General features: G+C 39.9%; 1 pseudogene; it reads left to right on the top strand.

The window, feature by feature from the left end:
* Positions 1-1,026: 1,026 nt before the first annotated feature.
* On the top strand, positions 1,027-17,877 carry LOC116574115 (annotated as a pseudogene).
* The last annotated feature ends 2,197 nt before the right edge of the window (positions 17,878-20,074 follow it).

The raw sequence follows: 20,074 nt of genomic DNA, 5'->3' as shown, positions 1-20,074 counted from the left end.
AGTTTAGTTTCAAAAAGGAAGGAGGACACATTTCCTCAAAATGATACATTTTAAAAGCCTTGATTTTGATGCAAGATGTGATTAACATAATTAATTCTGATGTCTTCATGGTTAACACAGAGCCTCTGCACCCCACATCCCCTCTTCATATTAGGGATAATGCAGTGATGGTCATACCTTTCCTTTTTCTGAATAGATCAGTGGCAAACTCAAAACTATTAACTACTACAAGTAGCCACCAATCTTTCACAACAGCACATAGCTGACTCACACTAAGTTGTCCCAGAAGAGCCCTTGAGCAATTTTTCCTGGAAATCATGACTTCTCTGAATACTTGGACAAAAATGATAACAATTCCAAACTGTGGTGAGGTAAGGAAGGACTTACTTGCGTACAAACAGTTTGATCAGCTGCAGCAGCAGACCAGCCCACACAACACCTCCACTTAACTAACGCCTGCAATGGAGATGTATTTTCAGGTTCTGTATGTATTTTCAAGTTCTGGTGAAGCTCACTGTCCTTTGAAATGAAGTGCTTCAGTGCCAAGGGAAAGAGCAGATACTGGGTTCTCTATCAATGAAGTCATTTTTCAGCTTTAACTGTCAAATTCGATTTTTGCTTGAGTTGTCAGGAGGACAATTGAGTTGCAAACCAGGCTTTGTCAAAAGAGTTTTTAAATAACTTTACCATTTAAAGAATGCATGCCTACAGCAATCTGGTCAGAGAGTTTCTCCAAATATATACAGAAGCTACTTCTTTCTCCTATGAAGTCCAGACCATGAAGTTGCTGCCCACGGCTAAAAGAATTTCAGGAGAAAAAATTATTCATAGCCTGATGACTTTCAATCCTAAGGGACTGTGGAGAGGAGGAGAAAGAGAGCTGGAAACAGAGGGAGGCAGGCATGGAGAAGACCACCAGCACCACGCTGGATACCCAGCTCTGTGGTAGGAATAGAGCTGTTAGAAATGCATAAAATATCCAAGTTATTGGCCTGTTTCCCTTGTCAAACTGAGAGAGGGAGCTAAATGCCATTAGAAGGAGCCCTGCACATAGTCGCTTTCAATTCCAGCGCAAGTGACCGCTCACAGGTAACAGCTAGGGGATAGAGAAATAACAATGCTGAGGAAGTGCTCCTGGTCTCCAGAGCCCAGGTGCCACGTTTGGGAGACCCTGCAGGGAACTCTTTGAAACTTCATGGAGGAGATGTTATTAAGATATCAAGGGTACCATCAGAGGCAGAGCAGAGCAAAGAAGTCAATTTTCTAATTGGTTTTCAAGACAAAGCCCAACTATATGGTGTATACAAGAGAGGACCTAAAACAAAGTGATTCCATATGCTGAAAGTGGATGGATGAAGATATCCCGGACATATAGAAATAATAAGAAAATAATGTAAGCCAAATAAAATGTAAGCCAAAAGCACTAAATGTGAAGAAGAAAAGCACTTTTTCTCTTTTCTTAAAGATTTAATATATTTATTTGAAAGAGACAGAGAAAGCATGAGCAAGGGGAGGAGCAGAGGGAGTGGGAGGTTCAGAGGAAGACAGAGAAGCAGACTCCCCGCTGAGCACCCCCCACGCCACCCCAGGATACCCAGGGCTTGATCTCAGGATTCCCAGATCCATGACCTGAGCCAAAGGCAAATATTTAAGGTACTGAGCCACCCAGGTACCCCAAAGAAAGGCGCTTTTTAATTCTAAAAGCTGTAATGCACAATAGTGTTATAACACTTAGAAATATTTGTATACTGAATAATATAACTATCACCCTATGATGCAACAAGTACAAGAGATTCCAAGAGACATAGCAAAAAAAAAAAAAAAAAGCACACACACACACAATAATTAGAGGAGACATTCATATACCACTCTCAGCAAGACAGGCCAAATGAACAAAAAGATGTAAGGAGACAGAATTTTTAAACAATACAATCAATTAGGAGACCTCAAAAATACATACTGAAATTCAAGAGAAATTTATATACTTGTGAAACATTCACAAAAATGGACCATATGTTAGACTACAAGGAAAACATATCTGAAGTTGCATAATGTAGAAATAGTTCTCATCACAGTGCAATAAATTTAGAAAGTATTAGTAAAAATTAAATTAAAAACAGCATTTTATCCTGGATATTAAAAACCTATTAAACAACTCTTGGGCAATAGAACAAATACAAATTGAAATAACAAAATTCCTATTAATAATCATAAAATAGAATTGCTCATCCAGATCTATAAAATACATTTAAAACAACGATCAGGAGAAACACCATAACACTAAACATTTATCAGTAAAAATGAAAGAATGAAAATAAATATATTAAATACTCATTTCAAAAAATGGAAAAACAGGGGCACCTGGGTGGCTCAGTGGGTTAAAGCCTCTGCCTTTGGCTCAGGTCATGATCCCAGGGTTCTGGGGTCAGGCCCCGCATCAGGCTCTCTCTCGAATGGGGGTCTGCTTCCCTTTCTCTCTCTCTACCTGCCATTCTGCCTACTTGTGATCTCTCTCTGTCAAAAAAAAAAAAAAAAAAAACTTAAAAAATGGAAAAACAAAACCAACAAAGGAATCCTAAAGAAACAAGGAAAGAAATTATGAAAATAAATGAAGGAATGGATTAATGAAGTGAAATATATAAAAATAGGATAATTAATAAATTAAATTCCTGGCTGAGGGGGGAAGACTTAACAAGAATAGACAAAACACTTGTTTATGTAAGCCTTGCTATGTCCACCCATCTCCAACCTCTCCTACTTTCTTGATACAATTCACCCCATCCCTGAATAATAAGCCACATGCCCTAGACTTCATGACCAAAGTGCTGTAAGGAAAAATGGGTTGGAGGGGGGGACCTGGGTTAACAAGATCAAAAAACACTGCAGGAATGACTTAAGCAATATTATCTCCGTTTCACTAAGGGACAGCTTTAGCTTCAAACTGGGACACAGAGTAAGGAGTTGAGGTCTGGAAAAGACAGAGAGACACAAACACATTATAAGAGAGGGCCATTCTGTGCAGACCTGAGAAGTGTACAGATGTACACTTCACTGAAAGTGAAGACCAGGAATGAAAAACCAGCACACCCACTGACTAACTGGAGTGACCACATTCAGTATGTGGAAGGATCATGGGAGTAACTACTTCACAAAACAGAATATTACTGTAGAGCCACCAAAAGAGAAGCCAGCTGACACACCGTGGGTATTATGGTCATAGCATAAAATACATGCCTTGTAAAAATATTATCAGTTTTACAGAAATAAAAATGGGAATTGGGAGAAATTCCCAATTTCTCCCAAGGAGAATACATAGAAGGGATGATTTCCTTCATAGGACTGAGCCAATCAACAGTAAAATTGAAATATAATTAAAGAAAATACAGTAGACCTTTGAACAATATGGGGGTTAGGGACGCCAACCCCCTGGCAGTCAAAAATAATATAACTTTGGACTCCCCAAAACTGAACTACAAATAGCCTACTGTTGACCGGAAGCCTTAGTGATAAGATACAATTAACACATTTTGAATGTATATATTTTATTACTCTATTTCTACAACAAAGTAAGCTAGAGAGCAGAAAGTGTTAGGGACACGTGGGTGGCTCAGGGGGTAATCATCCCCAGGATCAAGTCCTGCATCAGGCTCCCTGTTCAGCTTCTCTCTCTGCCCTTCAACCTGATCATGTTCTCTCTCTCTCTCTCTCTTTCTCAAATAAATAAATAAAGTCTTTTTTTTAATGCTATTAACAAAATCATAAGGAAGAGAAAATACATTTAAAGTATTAAAAAATGCATGTAGATGGGCTCCTGGGTGGCCCAGATGGTTAAGCATCAGCCTTCAGGATCCCAGGGTCCTTAGGATAGAGCCCCAGTTTGGGCTCTCTGCAGTGGGGAGCCTGCTTCTTGCTCTGCCTCTGCCTGCTGCTCTGCCTGTTTGTACTCTCTGTGTGTGTGTCAAATAAATAAATAAAATCTTTGAAAAAAATGCATATATAAGTTGGCCCAAGCAGTTCAAACCCATCTTGTTCAAGGGTCAACTATAATTCTAAACATTATTTTTTTTCATGACCTTTTTCTTATTGTAAAGGGATCCCATAAGAACTTAAATTCCCTAATGCAAATGAAAATTTATCTAAAGCTCAACATATGTCATATTTTCACTTTGGTTTCCTGTCTTTTGAATTTGAATAAAAATGAATTTAATGCTTTTTCAAGTTAAAAGAGCTATATATTATTCTTGTAAATTTCTTCTCTGATTCACATGTATATGAATATATGCAGAGAGAGATCAAGCTTATTCCCCAAAATGCTAATGATGGCTAATTTCACGTAGAATTTATAGGGTTTTAAAAATTATGCTTTTTAAAATACTTTATGATAAGCAAGAATAATTTTTGGTAAAATTAAAAGGGTACATTGTAACAAGTGAACTTTCTAAAAGTAATAATATTGCAATTAAAATATAATTTAATTGAACATCCCCCCCAAATTAAAAACTTTTGCTCTGCCAAAAGCTCCATAAGGAGGATAAGAAAATTAGTTATGAGACAGGTAGAAATAATATTTACAAACCATCCATATGACAAAACCTGTGTCTCAAGTTTAAAATATATGAAGTACTCTCAAAATTCAATAGTAAAAGAAAATCCAACTAGAAAATGTGCAAAATAAATACTTCACCAAAGAATACAGAAACCACATGCAGGAAAAGATGTTCAACATCATTAGCCATTAGGGGAATGGGAAACCAAAATAAGATATCATCTATCAGAACAGTGGAAATAAAACATAGTGACAACACCAAATGGGGCTGAGGACACAGAGGATCTGGATCACTCATCAGCTGCTGGTAGAAATATAACATGGTACAGTCACGTAGGATAAGTTTAGAAATTTCTTAGAACACTAAACTATCATGTGCCAATAGTTACATTCTGGGCATTTATCACAGACAAGTGAAGACTTATGTGCACACAAAAACCTGTATAGGAGTGCTTCTATCAGCTTTATTCTTAAAAAAGTCCAAACTAGAAATAACCAAAGTGTCTTTCAAAAAATTATTACACCGTCCATGGTACGCCCATACCATGGAATACTGCTCAACAATAAGAATGAATGAGCTGTTGATACATGCAGTGTGGATGGATTTTAAGGGAATCATGCTAAGTGAAAAGAAGTCAGTCTCGGAAGGGTCCATGCTGTATGGTTCTATTTAAGTAAAATTCTCAAAATATTCAATTATAGAAATGGAGAATGGTTGCCAATGATTAGGAAGAAAATGGGGAGAGGTGTGCCTGGCTATAAAGGGGTAGCACAGAGAGCCTGTGAAGGTAGAACAGCTCTTTATTCTGACTGTGGTGATGATTACATGAATCCACATAGGGTAAAAGATTGCAGAGACTTGGGCTCCTGGGTGGCTCAGTTGGTTAAGTGACTGCCAGGTCATGATCCTGGAGTCCTGGGATCGAGTCCCATGTCAGGCTCCCAGCTCCATGAGGAGTCTGCTTCTCCCTCTGACCTTCTTTCCCCCCTCTCACGCTCTCTCTCACTCTCTTTCTCAAATAAATAAAGAAAATCTTTATAAAAAAAAAAAAAAAAAGGTTGCAGAGACTTGTACTCATAAAATCAGAGTAAGCTCTCTGTGTTGTAACCAACATCAGTTTCCTCATTTTGATATTGTATTGTAGCTACACAAGGTATTACCTGTGGGGAAACTGAATGAAAAGCATGTGAGATAGTCTTGTACTTTTTTTGGACAACTTCCTGTGAATCTATAATTAATTCAAAATCAATTGTTTAAAAATATACAATTCAAGACACAAATAATTAAGTGAAACAGTATATTTTGAACATATAAAGGGTACAATATTTGATAAAGCTAAGATAGTCTTAACAATTTATTCAGCAGATAGAATGAATGATTTCAAATGAATGCAAAGCATGGCTTGTTAGAAACATGGAAAGAAACTAATAAAACCAAGATCATTAAGGAAAACATGAATATACATATTAGACAATGAAAATGCAAGTATAAAAAAATTGTTGGGGTGCCTTGGTGGTTCAGTCAGTTAAGCATCTGACTCTTGGTTTCGGCTCAGGTCAAGATCTTGCAGTCATGAGATCAAGCCCCACGTCGGGCTCTCACTGAGCATGGAGCATGCTTGAGATTCTCACTCTTCTCTCTCTCTGTCCCTACCCCCCCACTCTGGCTCTCTCTCTCCCTCTGTCTCTCTCTATATATCTAAAAACAAGACAAAACAAAACCAAAAACCAAAAAAAGAACAAAAAAGTCAAAATTCAAAGCATTTGTATCATGTAACGAATAGCTTGATTTAATACACTCACATTTTCCCAGTTGGTATTCTTTTGAATACTGTTATGAGAAATGTAGATAATTTCATGGTCAGGTTAAGTGGAAAATTCTATATACTTCTATCTTCCTCTTGTAGTTTCAGAATGCACTGTTTAAAATTGTTTAACCAGCATCTTCTAAAGGGGTATCTCTCTGTCTACTTTAAGCTAACCTAAGTTTTCCCAAATATTCTGTTTTTATGCAGGACTTCCATTTGCTTAATGTGAAATATCAGAAGTTTGTCAGAATTGCAAGTATTACCAACAGGTTTTTTTTTTTTTAATGAATTTCAGAAAGGAAGAAAGCAAGACAAAATACAAATATGAAAGAAAGGATGAGCTAGAAGGACAGATGGATGACTGGATGAACAGAATGAAGAAAGAAGGAGAGAAGTAGAGGTTAGTAGTGTTTCTGCTACATTGCTCTTCTTCGTTAACTAACACTCCCATTTGTTTTGTGATAACATGAATCTCAAGGAAGGTCATGCTGAGTAGCTATTCACCCTAAGTGATAAATGCATTTATATATTTACCTCACCTTTGAAGAGGAAAATATTTTTTGCAAATATTCTAAAATAATCTACTAAACATTTTGCTAATCAACCATCTTGAACATTGTTGATCTCCATAAGGAATAATCTAATAGAAAAATGAAATTATATTTTGTATTAAAAATTATAAAGACTTTGAATCATTCAAAAGCCTCACATCATTTTTACAAAAAAAAATTCAACATATATACATCTCTATGAGACACTAACTGCTTCATAAAGAGTAAATAAGTAATACTGAAATGGACATCGGAGCTTTATTCCTGGTGATAATTGTTGGGATGACTTTAAAATGTATCAGACAGAGAGGTCCTAGAACAAACCACAGACTACATATTAAAGTTCAGTGTCACCAGATGTTGTATGGAAGTGTTGTATCACCAAATTGTGTACCTGAAATTAATTTTCACTGTATGTTAACTAAAAGGAATTTAAATAAAAAATTAAATAAATAAATAAATAAATAAATCCGGTGTCATACAGTTGTATCCAATCAGTGACATTAAGACCATTTAAGACATTTGAGATCTTCTTCTAAGTTTAAAACCATGAGGCTAAGAGGTTTCTGTCCATACCCTAACTCCTCATAAATTCATTGCCCAACCTGGAGCAAGACACTTAACTGGTGGAAAACAATTCACCTTCCCATGTCTTATAGTAGAGGATGAATCAGACCTATAATACAGAAAACAAACAATGGCTAACAGAGGCAGGGGGATGTGGAAACCTGGGGAGGTACAGACTTCCAGTCATGGAATCAATGTCACAGAGATGAGGGCACAGCCTTGTGAATCTAGTCTGTGCTGTTGTAAATAGTGTTATAAGATGACCAATGGTAATAATGTTTGTGGTGAGAATATCATAGTGTGTAAACTTGTTGGATCACTGTGTTGTATTCCTGAAACTAATGTAACACTATGTCAAGGATACACAAATAAATAACTAAATAAATACTCAAAAAAAGAATGAAATGAGAATAAACGTGAATGCCCTTTGAAAACTGTGTGAGTACTCAGCATTATGCTGAGGCCAACGTGTATCAAGAACAGCCCAAAAGAACAAAGTTTCACCCCTCCCCATATACACAGAGAGGATATTGTGGTGTCTCTTTCTGTACTTTGGCTAAACCAGCTACACAAATTGGTTATATTCTGTATCAGCCCCTCCTCTGCTTGTGCTGAAACTGTATAAAGAGTGGTTATGTGATTTTTTAGATACCACTAACAAATAGAGAATAATAGTAAGTAGATAATACTTAATAATAAAGATATTGCCTGTAATTCTTTTATCTTTTGGACAAATACACCTTGATCGCTGTTCTTTTTAACTTTGGTACTAGTTTTAGGAAAACACTTCACAGCCAAGACAGAGATCCTACTAAATTAATTAACACAATTACAGTTGGTAAATCTGTAATGAAAAATACAAAATTTCTTCTCTTGGAAATGCTACCAAAGGTAAAAGTATAAGAAATAAGTAAGAAATTAGGCAAGGTTACACATTTTTAACTGTAAGATGTTTATGAGCTAGGCCTCTTACTTTTTGAAAACAAGAAAATTAAAAATCAAAATGTCCTTTAAGATTTCTTATGCATTGGGGGGCACCTGGGTGGCTCAGTGGGTTAAGCCTCTGCCTTCGGCTCAGGTCATAATCTCGGGGTTCTGGGATCGAGCACCACATCGGGCTCTCTGCTCAGCAGGGAGCCTGCTTCCCCCTCTCTCTCTGCCTGCCTCTCTGCCTACTTGTGATCTCTATCTGTCAAATAAATAAATAAAATCTTTAAAAAAAAAAAGATTTCTTATGCATTGCATATAATACTTTAAATCCTCTCTCAATTTAACAATAGCTAAAAAACAAAACAGCAATACAAAAAACCCTCAGCTTCATTATTAATAAGTTTTGATTTTGCTAGATTCTCATTAACAATTATTTTTTGAAACAAAAACTGTACTAACATGTTTTCTATAATAGTTGTATGTTTTCTATAATAGTTGTATGTATAATAGTTGTATGTATGTTTTCTATAATAGTTGTATGTTTTCTATAATAGTTGTAAGGTCCTCTCATTCTATGATGTCAGGAGTTGAGCTACACCACTCCTTGCTACTGCTGCCTGGACATCTATTCTGTGGCCTGCAGAAATCTTAAACAGACCCTACCCACCCATCGGAACGCAGGGGCTCAACAGCAGCCCGCAGAGTCACAAGTACATTTAAGTTCCTGACATGACTTGGCCAACAGTCCTTGGGATTACAGTCTCCCTTGCCTCCCAGGCCTTCCATCTTGCACACTGTTAGATAAGACCTCTGTGGAGCTTACCAGAAACCCTGCTCTTTTGTTTGAATTGACCAATCCAGGCTTAGCCTATAAACCCCATAGTTATGCCATCCAAAACAGAGCCTAAAAAAAGGCCAGTGCCCCAGGTCCTGCCTCTCTCTCTCCCTCTGTGTTCAGCACCCTGCCTTGATCTTCCCCTATGGCTCCTCCAGCTAATTCTTTCAGGACCTGTGAGTATTAAATCTCTCTCTTGCTCTCAAGTTCTCCTGTTTTGTGTTGAACCACATCTCACCATTCATCATGGGGCAGGCTGTGCTTTATTCAACAAGTGTTAATGTGACAAATTCATAACGCGTGGTAAGGGATGAAAAGTCTCTGAAACAGTCAAATTTTAATATTAAATACACAATTATTATTATTATTTTTTTTTTGAGAGAGAGAGTATTGCCAGGTAGGGGCTGAGAGAGAAAGAGAATCTTAAGCAGGCTCTATGCCCAGCACAGAACTCCATGCTGGGCTAAATCTCATGACCCCGAGATCATGACCTGAGCCAAAATCAAGAGTCAAATAGTTGACTGACTGAACCACCCAGGTGCACCTAATTACAGAATTTTTATAGAATATGTACAAGAAAAACTGATTTATTTTATACAAATTTTAGGAAAAAATGAAGATTTGGCTTTATCATGTTTTTGTACACATGGTCTGTTCCTTGAATTACCGAATTATTACTCAGAGACAGAAATCAGCTCATGGTCATTCTTTCAAAGGCGTTCAGAGAGCTCTATGCTTCCGTTCATTTTTCTTACCATCTCTGGAGTTCTTCCCATTTGCCTTTAGCTCCAAATCCCTGGGAAGTTTTCATGGCCTAAATAATTATGTTCCTTTACCTTTTTTCAAAACTTGCTAACCATGACAGAAGCCAGGTCTCCTCAAAGGCAGCCTTGCTTGACAAGGCAATCTAACTTGCTTCAAGGCAATCTAGCTTACTGACTGTAAGAGAGAACTCCAGGTTACATCGCAGATTCTACACTGGTACCTGTGACGCAGTTCCTTCTCCTCCCTTTATCAGTCTTAGGAAAACCATTCTCTGACCCTGTGTCCTCAAGGTGAAATGCAGACAATAAGTTAGTAAGAAAACCCTTAATCCCCCTTCATTACTAATTAATCACATCACAATTAAACAATTAATTAATACTCTTAATTAAGTGCGCTGGAAACCCTCACAGTACCTGGGGCTCTGTAAATTCTCAACAAACGTTTACAGATAAGACAGGACAGAGTTGGCAGCATTACTTCGAGATTTAAGATCAACCTCTTCTTCATTACATCACTGATAACTTAATTTCAGTTTTCTTATAGATTACTAATCCATTAGAAAATTCAGTCAATGTGTCAAAATGTCCTATAGAGTCAAAAGATCACTTTATAGATATTTAAAATATCCACAAATGCTCAAGTTTGTAAGTGCAAAAGACGTACAATCATAGAATTTTACAAGTGAATCAGATAATTTTTATTATCTTTCCACATTTCCATCTTGGTTCTAAGCTTTAATTTGCTTCAATTAAGCATCTCTAAATCACTCCATTAACTGTACTGTGAATAGTCATCTTCTACATGTGCATTGCAAGCTGAGGGGGGAACGGTAGTTTAGGGACCCCTGCTTTTGGTCACCAAAGTCCTGTCTTATAAAATAGCAGACATATCTGAACTAAATACAAATAAAATTTTTCACATGCTTTCCTGTCCACAATAGTATAAATGCAAGAAGACGACATTCTGCAGACACAAAGTTGAGACTGGTCTTCTTCCTCAAAGCCTTGGTCTCACCTAATACACACATGCAGTTTCACCTTTTTCCCACCACCCAGCCCATGAGAGTTATTTTGCTATGGGCATGAAATCCAAAGAGTGCAGGCTTTCCAACTTCCTTCTCCCAGGACTGTGTTGGAAGCCTCCAGTTCTTGCGTATCCAGGGATGAGCAAGCACATGGCTCATATGGAGTGCCCTGCCATAGCTGCAAGCCCCAACCCTTCTCAGTGATAACTTATGCCCATCACTCCTTCCTGACATGGAAGATGTGACAAAATCACATCTACCATTCACTAAGCCCTTGGGTTGCAACAATGAAAACCTAGACACGTGTCCTCTGTCGGGGAGCATATGTTCTAGAAGGAGTAAATAAACAAATACTTAATATGTCAGGTGGTGTCACAGAGTGTGAGGAAATCAATGTGGTTAAAGAGATGCGGGCAGATGGGCTGGGATTGGATTCTCAAGGAAGGTAGCAGTCAAGCAGAGGTTTGGAGCTGGTGAGAGAAAGCCATGTGGATATGAAGGAGGAGTCCATGTCAGACAGACGGAATGCAAATGCAAAATCCTGGAGGCTATACTCTGCTTAGGTTGTTTAAGGAATATCAGTAAGGCCAACATAGCTGGAGGAGGTTGTGTAAGGAGAGGGGGGAGATGAGGACACATTCTGTTGGGCCCCAAGGCCAAGGGAAGAACTTCAGCTTTTACTTGGACTGACATAGGAAGTCCCTAGAACCAGATTTTGAACAGGAAAGAGACATGATCAGACTTAAGGCTTAAAGGAATCTTTTTGGCTGTTAGAGGAAGAATATATTATTATAGACCATGGGTAGAAGAAGTTAAGGACACCTAGTTCATTATATTTGTGTCTCCCATGGACTTTTGTGTTAGGTACCTATGACTGCATTAGTCTATTTCCATATGCCTCATTTGTCACATTTATTGAATTCTTGTGTGCCAGGCATCACGCCGCATATGAGGACCATAAAGGTGATTCAGCACAGTGCCTGCTACCCTAAGGACTTATCATTTAATGGATGACAGTGATAAATAAATAAATAAATAAATAAATAAATAAATACAGAGTATACGTGTTAGATTCAAGGATTGTATCAAAAATTTTTAGAGGAATAATAAGTTCTGTTATTATTTCTTTCTATTCAAAGAATTCCTATTACTCCTTTGAGGTAAAGAAGAAAACCAGCACTGTGCACCAGGCAGTGTCAACAAGAAACAGAAGGGAAGAGAAGATTCTAGCAAGTCCCCAAATGCACATGGAATGTCACCACGCAGACTTCATCTGAACAGATCTGTCCATATTTGGAAGTTAATACCTACTAAAACACAAGAGAAGCAAAGGAAAGAAACACAATGCCAATGGCCTTGAGGTACAGCAGATCTGTGCCCCTGCATTCCTATAGGAGCCTAGGAAAGGTTTTAGAAAATGATTTATGTTCTAAACAATCCTGGTAGATAAGAACAAGCTCCACTGAAAATACAGGCTGAGATAAGCAGTCAACAGACAGATTTTCCTATTATATCTTGCCAGTTTAAGAGAGTAAATGCGAGCCCCCTGGGTGGCTCAGTAGGTCGAGCATCTGCCTTTGGTTCAGGTCATGATCCCAGGATCCTGGGATTGGGCCCCATGTGGGGCTCCCTGCTCAGTGGGAAGCCTGCTTCTTCCATTCCCTCTGCCTATTGCTCCCCCTGCTTGTACTCTCTCTATGTGTGTCAAACAAATAAATGAAAATATTATAAAAAAAAAAAAAAAGAGTAAATGCATCTTTGCAAGACTTCACTGATCTCAAGTCATTGTGGATCAATGAAGGGCTCTGCAGAGATGAGAAAGAACAAGCATGAATAAAGTGGGGCCCACAGCATTGGTAAGGCAGCATGTATGTTTCTGACATGGAAAGCTGATGTCAGAAATGGGCACTGCTATAAAAATGAAAACTGGATTGGCAAAAAAAAAAAAAAAAAAATGGGTATTTGACAAAATTGTAAAAAGGTAGTGAGTGTGACGAAGACAAATGTTTTATATTGACTAAAGCTACACCTCATGAAGATGCCAAAAGCCATAAAGGACTGAACATAGCATTGAAATAAATAAAGCAATTATTTTCAAAAATACAAATTAAAACTGGCAAATCAGAACCAAGGAGGAAGGAATAAAACACTCTCAGAAAATGGTAAGTAAGCTGGGAAAAAAATCAAATATCACAAATATCTAGCTTGCTGTGATAGATATATATAGAAATGTGTGCCAAACAAATTGAAGATACATTATTTTCAAACACTATGGAACATTTGCAATAATTAGCCAGATGTTAGGTTACCAAAAAATTCTAAAGGAAAAAGTGCTCAAGACAGAAATTACACTTCCCAAGTTCTGATTACAATGTCAAAAAACCAAACAGTAAACAACCAAAGCCTAGCCCCAGAGAATCTTTTTCCACTCAGAAGTGTTAAACTACTCTTCTAAATAACTCAAGATGAAGAAAAACTCAAAATTAAAAGTAACAGCTATTCAGCAGTGACAGTAAAATACCATATTTTGAAACAAATTCGAACAAAGCATTAATCAAGGGAAATTTGACTGTGAAGGCATTTATTAGATATTAAGAAAATTGGGGAAATAAGTGAGTAGAGGAGTCAATTCTCCTCTACTCCTTAGGGAAGAAAAAAGAGCAGCAGTCTGAACCCAAAGCAAGGTGCATTAGCCAGAGGTGAGGCGAGTAAGCTCTGGCGCCAGGCTCCCCGGGATAGAATCCTGCCTCCACCTCTCCCCAGAGCTTCCCTCCAGGGAATTTCTGACCTCTCTGTGCCTCTGGCTTCTGAGCAAACCGGAGGTTCTAGTAGTTTTGTTAAAGGATTAAGTGAGAGAATACAAGTAAAATTCTCAGCTGAGTGCCTGACTTATAGTAAGGATCGAATAAACATACACTTATTTTAAAAGGAAGACACCAATATCATTCAATTAGTCAAAGACTCATTTTCTAGTGGCATGTGTAGAGCAAGAGTGGGTTCTATTTTCTGTAAAGAAGTTAGCCTTTACTAAAATCTTAGATTCTCCAAGTGTTTGGGGGTAGAGTGCACATTGATGTCAGAGCAGTCCAGAAAGTTCAGTGTGTCTACCAAACATTTAGGGAGACAGCCATGCTAATCCTATACAGACTCTTTCAGAGGATAGGGAATGAACATAAAAATTCTAGCTCATTTTATGAAAGCTCTAAAACCTTGATTGTGAAGCTTGAACAGGACACTACAAAACAAAAAATAGGCTGATCTCCCCTATGAACATAGATACAAACCTCTTTTTTTTTTTTTAAGATTTTATTTATTTATTTGACAGATAAAGACCACAAGAAGGCAGAGAGGCAGGCAGAGAGGGGGAAGCAGGCTCCCCACCGATCAGAGAGCCAGATGTGGGGCTCAATCCCAGGACCCTGAGATCATGACCTGAGCTGAAGGCAGAGACTTTAACCCACTGAGCCACCCAGGTGTCCCTAGATACAAAACTCTTAGAGTATCTGTAAACCAAATCCATTTATATATAAAAGGATGATATGAGTGACCAAGTTGAATTTATTCTAGAAACACGAAGTTGACTTATCTTCAGGGAAAAAAAAAATCTAACAACACAATTCATACAGAAGAAAATTAAATAGGTAAATTAGAATAAAATAAAGGAGAAAAGTCATAGGATCTTCTCAACCTATGCAGAAAAGATTTGAAAAATTCAGTATTGACCATTAAAAATTCTTAGGAACTAGAAATAGGAGGAAGTTTCTTTAGTCTGAAAGAACATAACTATGAAAACATGATACACAATGGTAGAATGCTAAATACTTCTATCTGAGGTTGGGAAACAAAATGGGATGCCCATTATCTTCCCTTCCATTCACCATAATATTAGGGACCTTAGCCAATACAGTAAAACAATGCAGATACTTTGATTAGAAAGGCAGGAACACAGGGGTACAGGGTTGGCTGTCATTTGAGCATCCCACTCTTGGTTTGGGCTCAGATCATGATCTCAGTGTCTCAAATCAAGCCCCATACTGGGCTTCATGCTCAACACAGACTCTGTGAGATTCTTTCCCTCCCTTTCTCCCTGCCCCTTCCCCCACTCACTCATGAACTCTCTCAAATACACAAATAAAATTTAAAAAGAAAAAGAAATTCAAGAATACAATCATTTTGTGTAGGTAATATGATTATACACACAAAAATCCAAAATAACCTACAAATAAGTTGTTATTAAAAGGAATATTTGATGGGGCACCTGAGTGGCTCAGTCAGTTAAGCAACTGCCTCCGGCTCAGGTCATGATCTCAAGGCCCTGGGATTGAGCCCTGAAAAATCAGGCTCCCTGCTCAGTGAGGAGCCTGCATCTCTCTCTTGTTTTGCCTCTTCCCTCTGCTTATCTTTCTCTCAAATACACAAATAAAATCTTTTAGAAAAGGAATATTTGAGTTTAGTAAGGTTATTTATATAAGACTAATATATAAAACTAAGTTTTTTCGAAATAACCCAAAACTGAGGAATTTTTAAAAACAGACTTTTAAATAAATAAACTTTTACTTATAAATAAAAATAAGGGTGCCTGGGCGGCTCAGTGGGTTAAAGCCTCTGCCTTCAGCTCAGGTCATGATTCCAGGGTCCTGAGATCAAGCCCCACATCGGACTCTGCTCAGCGGGGAACCTGCTTCCTCCTCTCTCTCTCTCTGCCTGTCTCTCCCCCAACTTGAGATCTCTGTCAAATAAATAAATAAAATATTTTTTAAAAATAAAAAATAAAAGTAAACTTTTAAAAATAATTTGAAACAAATCTAATAAAATATGTTGCAAAGTATCTACAAAGAAAATTATAAAACATTGAAAGAAAGATTGATGTAGTGAAGATATACGGTGGCCATAAATTAGAAGGTGCCATACTGTAAAGATTCTCTCCAAATTGATTTATAGAGTCTGTAAATTATCATTCAAAATCCCTATAGGTTCACTTGTGAAGTTGTCAACTTTTAAAGTTCTAAGGTTTCTATGGGAATATGAAGGACCAAGAATAACCAAAAGAGAAGAAAGAGGTGGTAGGACTTGCTCTAATGGACATCAAGATTTATTTTTAAACTACAGTGCCTAAGCAGTTTTGTACCGGGTGCAGAGATAGGCAGACTGATGAGACAGAAATGGGAGCCCCCAGATAAACCTACACACACAAACACTTGATTTATAACAAAGATGGTACTGTAAAGCACTACAAATGGTCTTCCTACTAAACAGGGCTGGGAAATTCTGTGTGTACATATTGAAAAACAGGAAATAATCTCAAATTAACATCTGATCATTTGCTCTACAATGTAGAAGATATTCATCACTTTATCAAAAGCAGTTTTCATTGCAGAATGGGCAGAGTGCCCAGGGAACAATGGTCAGAGCCCAGAGATGAGCGGGATAGTTGCACTAGCGGCCAGTGACCACAGCTGTCACCTAGATGGTCTTCCTTGCAGCCCGCAGTGTTAGGTGTCACAAAGGACACCACCATCATCAGAGCCATGGCAATAACACCTGGCACCACCACCTTCCCAGCTACTGTGAAGGTGGGTTCTTCAGTTATGGTGAGCCACTCAACCACTCAAACGCTCTCAACCACAGCTTCCCAGGAGGGGACATCCATCTCTTCCATTGTCAACATGTCCACCCACCCTACCATGTTGGTGCCCAAGGCAGGGACTGTGATGATGGCCCAGGAAGCTCCGGTGGTGAGCACAGTGGTGGACCAAGACCATGGGTGAAGATCCCCATCTCTATTGCAGAAAGCAATGCTCTGACTGCCAATCTGGGCAAACTGTTGATGGTGCTCCAGACCAAGGAGCCACTTCAGCTGGGACTGTCAAAGATCTCATGACCTCAGCAGATGAAGCCCACTGCCTTCTCAGTTCCACCCAGACCAGTGGGGCTGGGACTAAGTCTGCCATACTGAGCATTCACAGTGTGTTCCCCCAGCACTGGCAAGCCCAATGCAATCACCATCATCAAGACAATCCCCATATTGGCCACAGGTATGACAACAGTACTGGCATCAAGTTCCCCATCACCACTATCACCACCAAAGTGATGACTTTGAAAAATGGAGCACCTGCCAAAATCATCATTGCTGTCCCCCAAATTGCCACTAGGCATGGGAAGCAAAGCAGTGACCCAGATGGTGCTAAATGTGGACACCATGGCCATTAAGGGTGTTTGCCTGGTCACCCCTGTCACTGTCTCCAGAGTCAAGCCTGCCATTACCATGTTAATTGTGAAGACCACAGGTGTCACAACCCTCAGCAGAGTGACAGGCACCATTCCCACTAGCCTTGCCAGAGCTGTTGCCACTGGCCCAAGAGCCTCCCTGGCCATGCCCATCACCACCTGGGGCACCATTGCCATCCCGTCAAGCCAGGTGATCAGCCTCACTGCCATTGGCTGTGCTGGCAACACAGACAACCCCTACTATTACCATATAGCCTACAATCCAGCTACCCGAGGTGCCACTGATCACAGTGCCGATGGGGCCAAGTCCCAGCCTGTGTATGGCCTCTATATGTCTGTTCCAGCCCCACCTACTAGAGTACAGCCCTTGGCCAGTCATCATTGCTGACTTGGTCCAGGGTGACATGCAGTATGGCACAGTGATGTTGGTGTGCTACAACCTACCCTGTGAGACCCATGAGATGGGCACCATCTATACACCCTCCACCACCACCACCCCCATTGGAGGTGTGGGCAAGCCTGAGGGTAGGCAATGTCCCCTGCCCCCTACCCCTATGGAACCACTGGTACCAACACATCAGTCGACGTTGCTGCTCTGCTCCTGGACATCTGAAGAATGCTAGAGTCTAGCTTGGAGGTGGCAGCATTCCCCAGGCCAGTGCTCCATTGCTGCTTTCCTGACACAGAGGGTATGCCCCAACCTCCTGTGAGACACAACAGACATGCACCAGGCACACAGCCCTGCTTGTCACCTCCAGCATATAAGTTCAGGCCCAACCATCTGAGACCTGGAAGAGGTGGAGAGCACCCAGGGCAATGGTGTGAACATCACTAACTCCAGTGCCATCACACAACCAAGTCTCCCACATTGACTTAGACTGTGACCATCCAGACAGTTCCAAGACCCTACTGCTGCCCCCCAAAAGAAATCCAGGCCTTCCCTGGGCCTCACCAGCAACTTCCACCACCACGACTCATGCAACCTGCCTCCCCACCTTTGATGGGGGTCTCTGCCCAGATCCTGTCTCTCAGACCCCTTAGCTCCAGGCTGTCATGGATCTGAGCAGTACAGGGAACCCATCTTCAGGCCAGGAGCCTGCCTGGCTCAGTTTTGGTGACTACTGTGGCGGGGATTATTACAGGCACCAGTGTGGTGGTGGAACCTGTTTCCTGTGACCAAAAGAGGATGTTACAGGCACCATCCCAACTATGGAATGACTACTAAGCAGCTGACGTAGCAGGACCTGCAGCCTGGGAGTGTATGTAGCCAGCATCAGCGCCCAGGCCCAGCAGTGAGATCTCAGCCTTTAGAGACTGAGACTGTGGTCCTGCTTTTAGCTGCCACCTCCTGCCTGGTCTCTGGCACCTGTCATGAGGGGACTGCACCTGCAGGCCCACCATCACCCTCCATGTGGCTGCCAGCACTGAGATGGGCTATGGCCGGCCCCCCAAGTTGGGGGTTACAGGAAACCAGGAAAGCCAGGTCTGAAGCCCAAATGGTCAGCAAGCTGCCCTTTTCCTCTCCGAAAATGAAAAACCTTCCAAAGAACTCTGAAAGGCAGTGAGAGGCAGCTCCCCCACACCTGGATTCTTCTCCAGACCCCCCTTGGCTTCTGGGACACCAGCTGCCAGGCCCACGACCCCAACACCTACCCCCCAACTGCCCGCTCAGGAGCTGGCTGCCCTGCATGCTCCCTCCCTGCATCTTGGTTGTTGTTGTTGTTTTAATTTAATTAACATATAATGTTAATTAGTGTATTATTAGTTTCAGAGGTAGAATTTAGTGGTTAATCCATTGCATGTAACACCCAGCTCTCATTCCATCAAGTACCCTCCTTAACATCCATCACCCAGTTACCCTATCTCCCTACTCCCTCCCAGCAACCCTCAGTTTGTTTCCTATGGTTCAGAGACAACCCTCAGTTTGTCTCTTATCATTTTTCTCCCTCTCTGTTTTCATCTTATTTTTCATTCCCTTCCTCTATGTTCATCAGTCTTGTCTCTTAAATTCCACATATGATTGAAACCATATATTTGCCTTCCTCTGATTCATTTCACTTAGCACAACACCCTCTAGTTCCATCCACATCTGCAAATGGCAAGATTTCATTGTTTTTGATGACTGAGTAATATGTCTGTTCTAGCCCCACCTACTAGAGTACATTTCATGGCATATAGATACCATATCTTCTAGATCCATTTATCCGTTGATGGACATCTGGGTTCTTTCCATATTTTGACAATTATAGACATTGCTTCTATCAACATTGGGGTGCATGTGCCCCTTTGAATCACTATGTTTGTATCCTTTGGATAAACACCTAATAGTGTAATTGCCTGTTACTGAGTACAGCTCTATTTTTAAGTTTTTGAGGAACCTCTATATTGTTTTCCACAGTGGTTACACCAGCTTGCATTCCCACCAACAGGGTAATTCCCCTTTCTCCACATCCTTGCCCAACATCTGTTTTGAAGGGTCAGGGGGTTGGGAAGTTGGGTAAGCCTGGTCGTGGGTATTATGGAGGGCATGTATTGCATGGAGCACTGGGTACGGTGCATAAACAATGAAATCTGGTACACTGAAAATAAATTTAAAAATAAATAAAAATTGTTTTTAAACCCCAAAACAACAACAATCCAACTTGGTATTCTTACCTAGTCAAGAAAACACTTCCCAGGTTTAACTCATTGAGATTTTGGAGTTTAATTGAACATATACAGAAATGGGTACCTTTGATCAGAGTGCTGCAGGAATGAAATGGAAACTATGTGGTATTGCCCTTTTATTTTCTTTTTTCCTCAATAGGTTCTACCTTGGAC

The sequence above is a fragment of the Mustela erminea genome, chromosome 15 (assembly GCF_009829155.1).
Source record: "Mustela erminea isolate mMusErm1 chromosome 15, mMusErm1.Pri, whole genome shotgun sequence".
Classification (NCBI taxonomy): Eukaryota; Metazoa; Chordata; class Mammalia; order Carnivora; family Mustelidae; genus Mustela; species Mustela erminea.
Note: the sequence above shows the minus strand (reverse complement) of the source record. Positions and strands in the feature narration are given on the sequence as shown.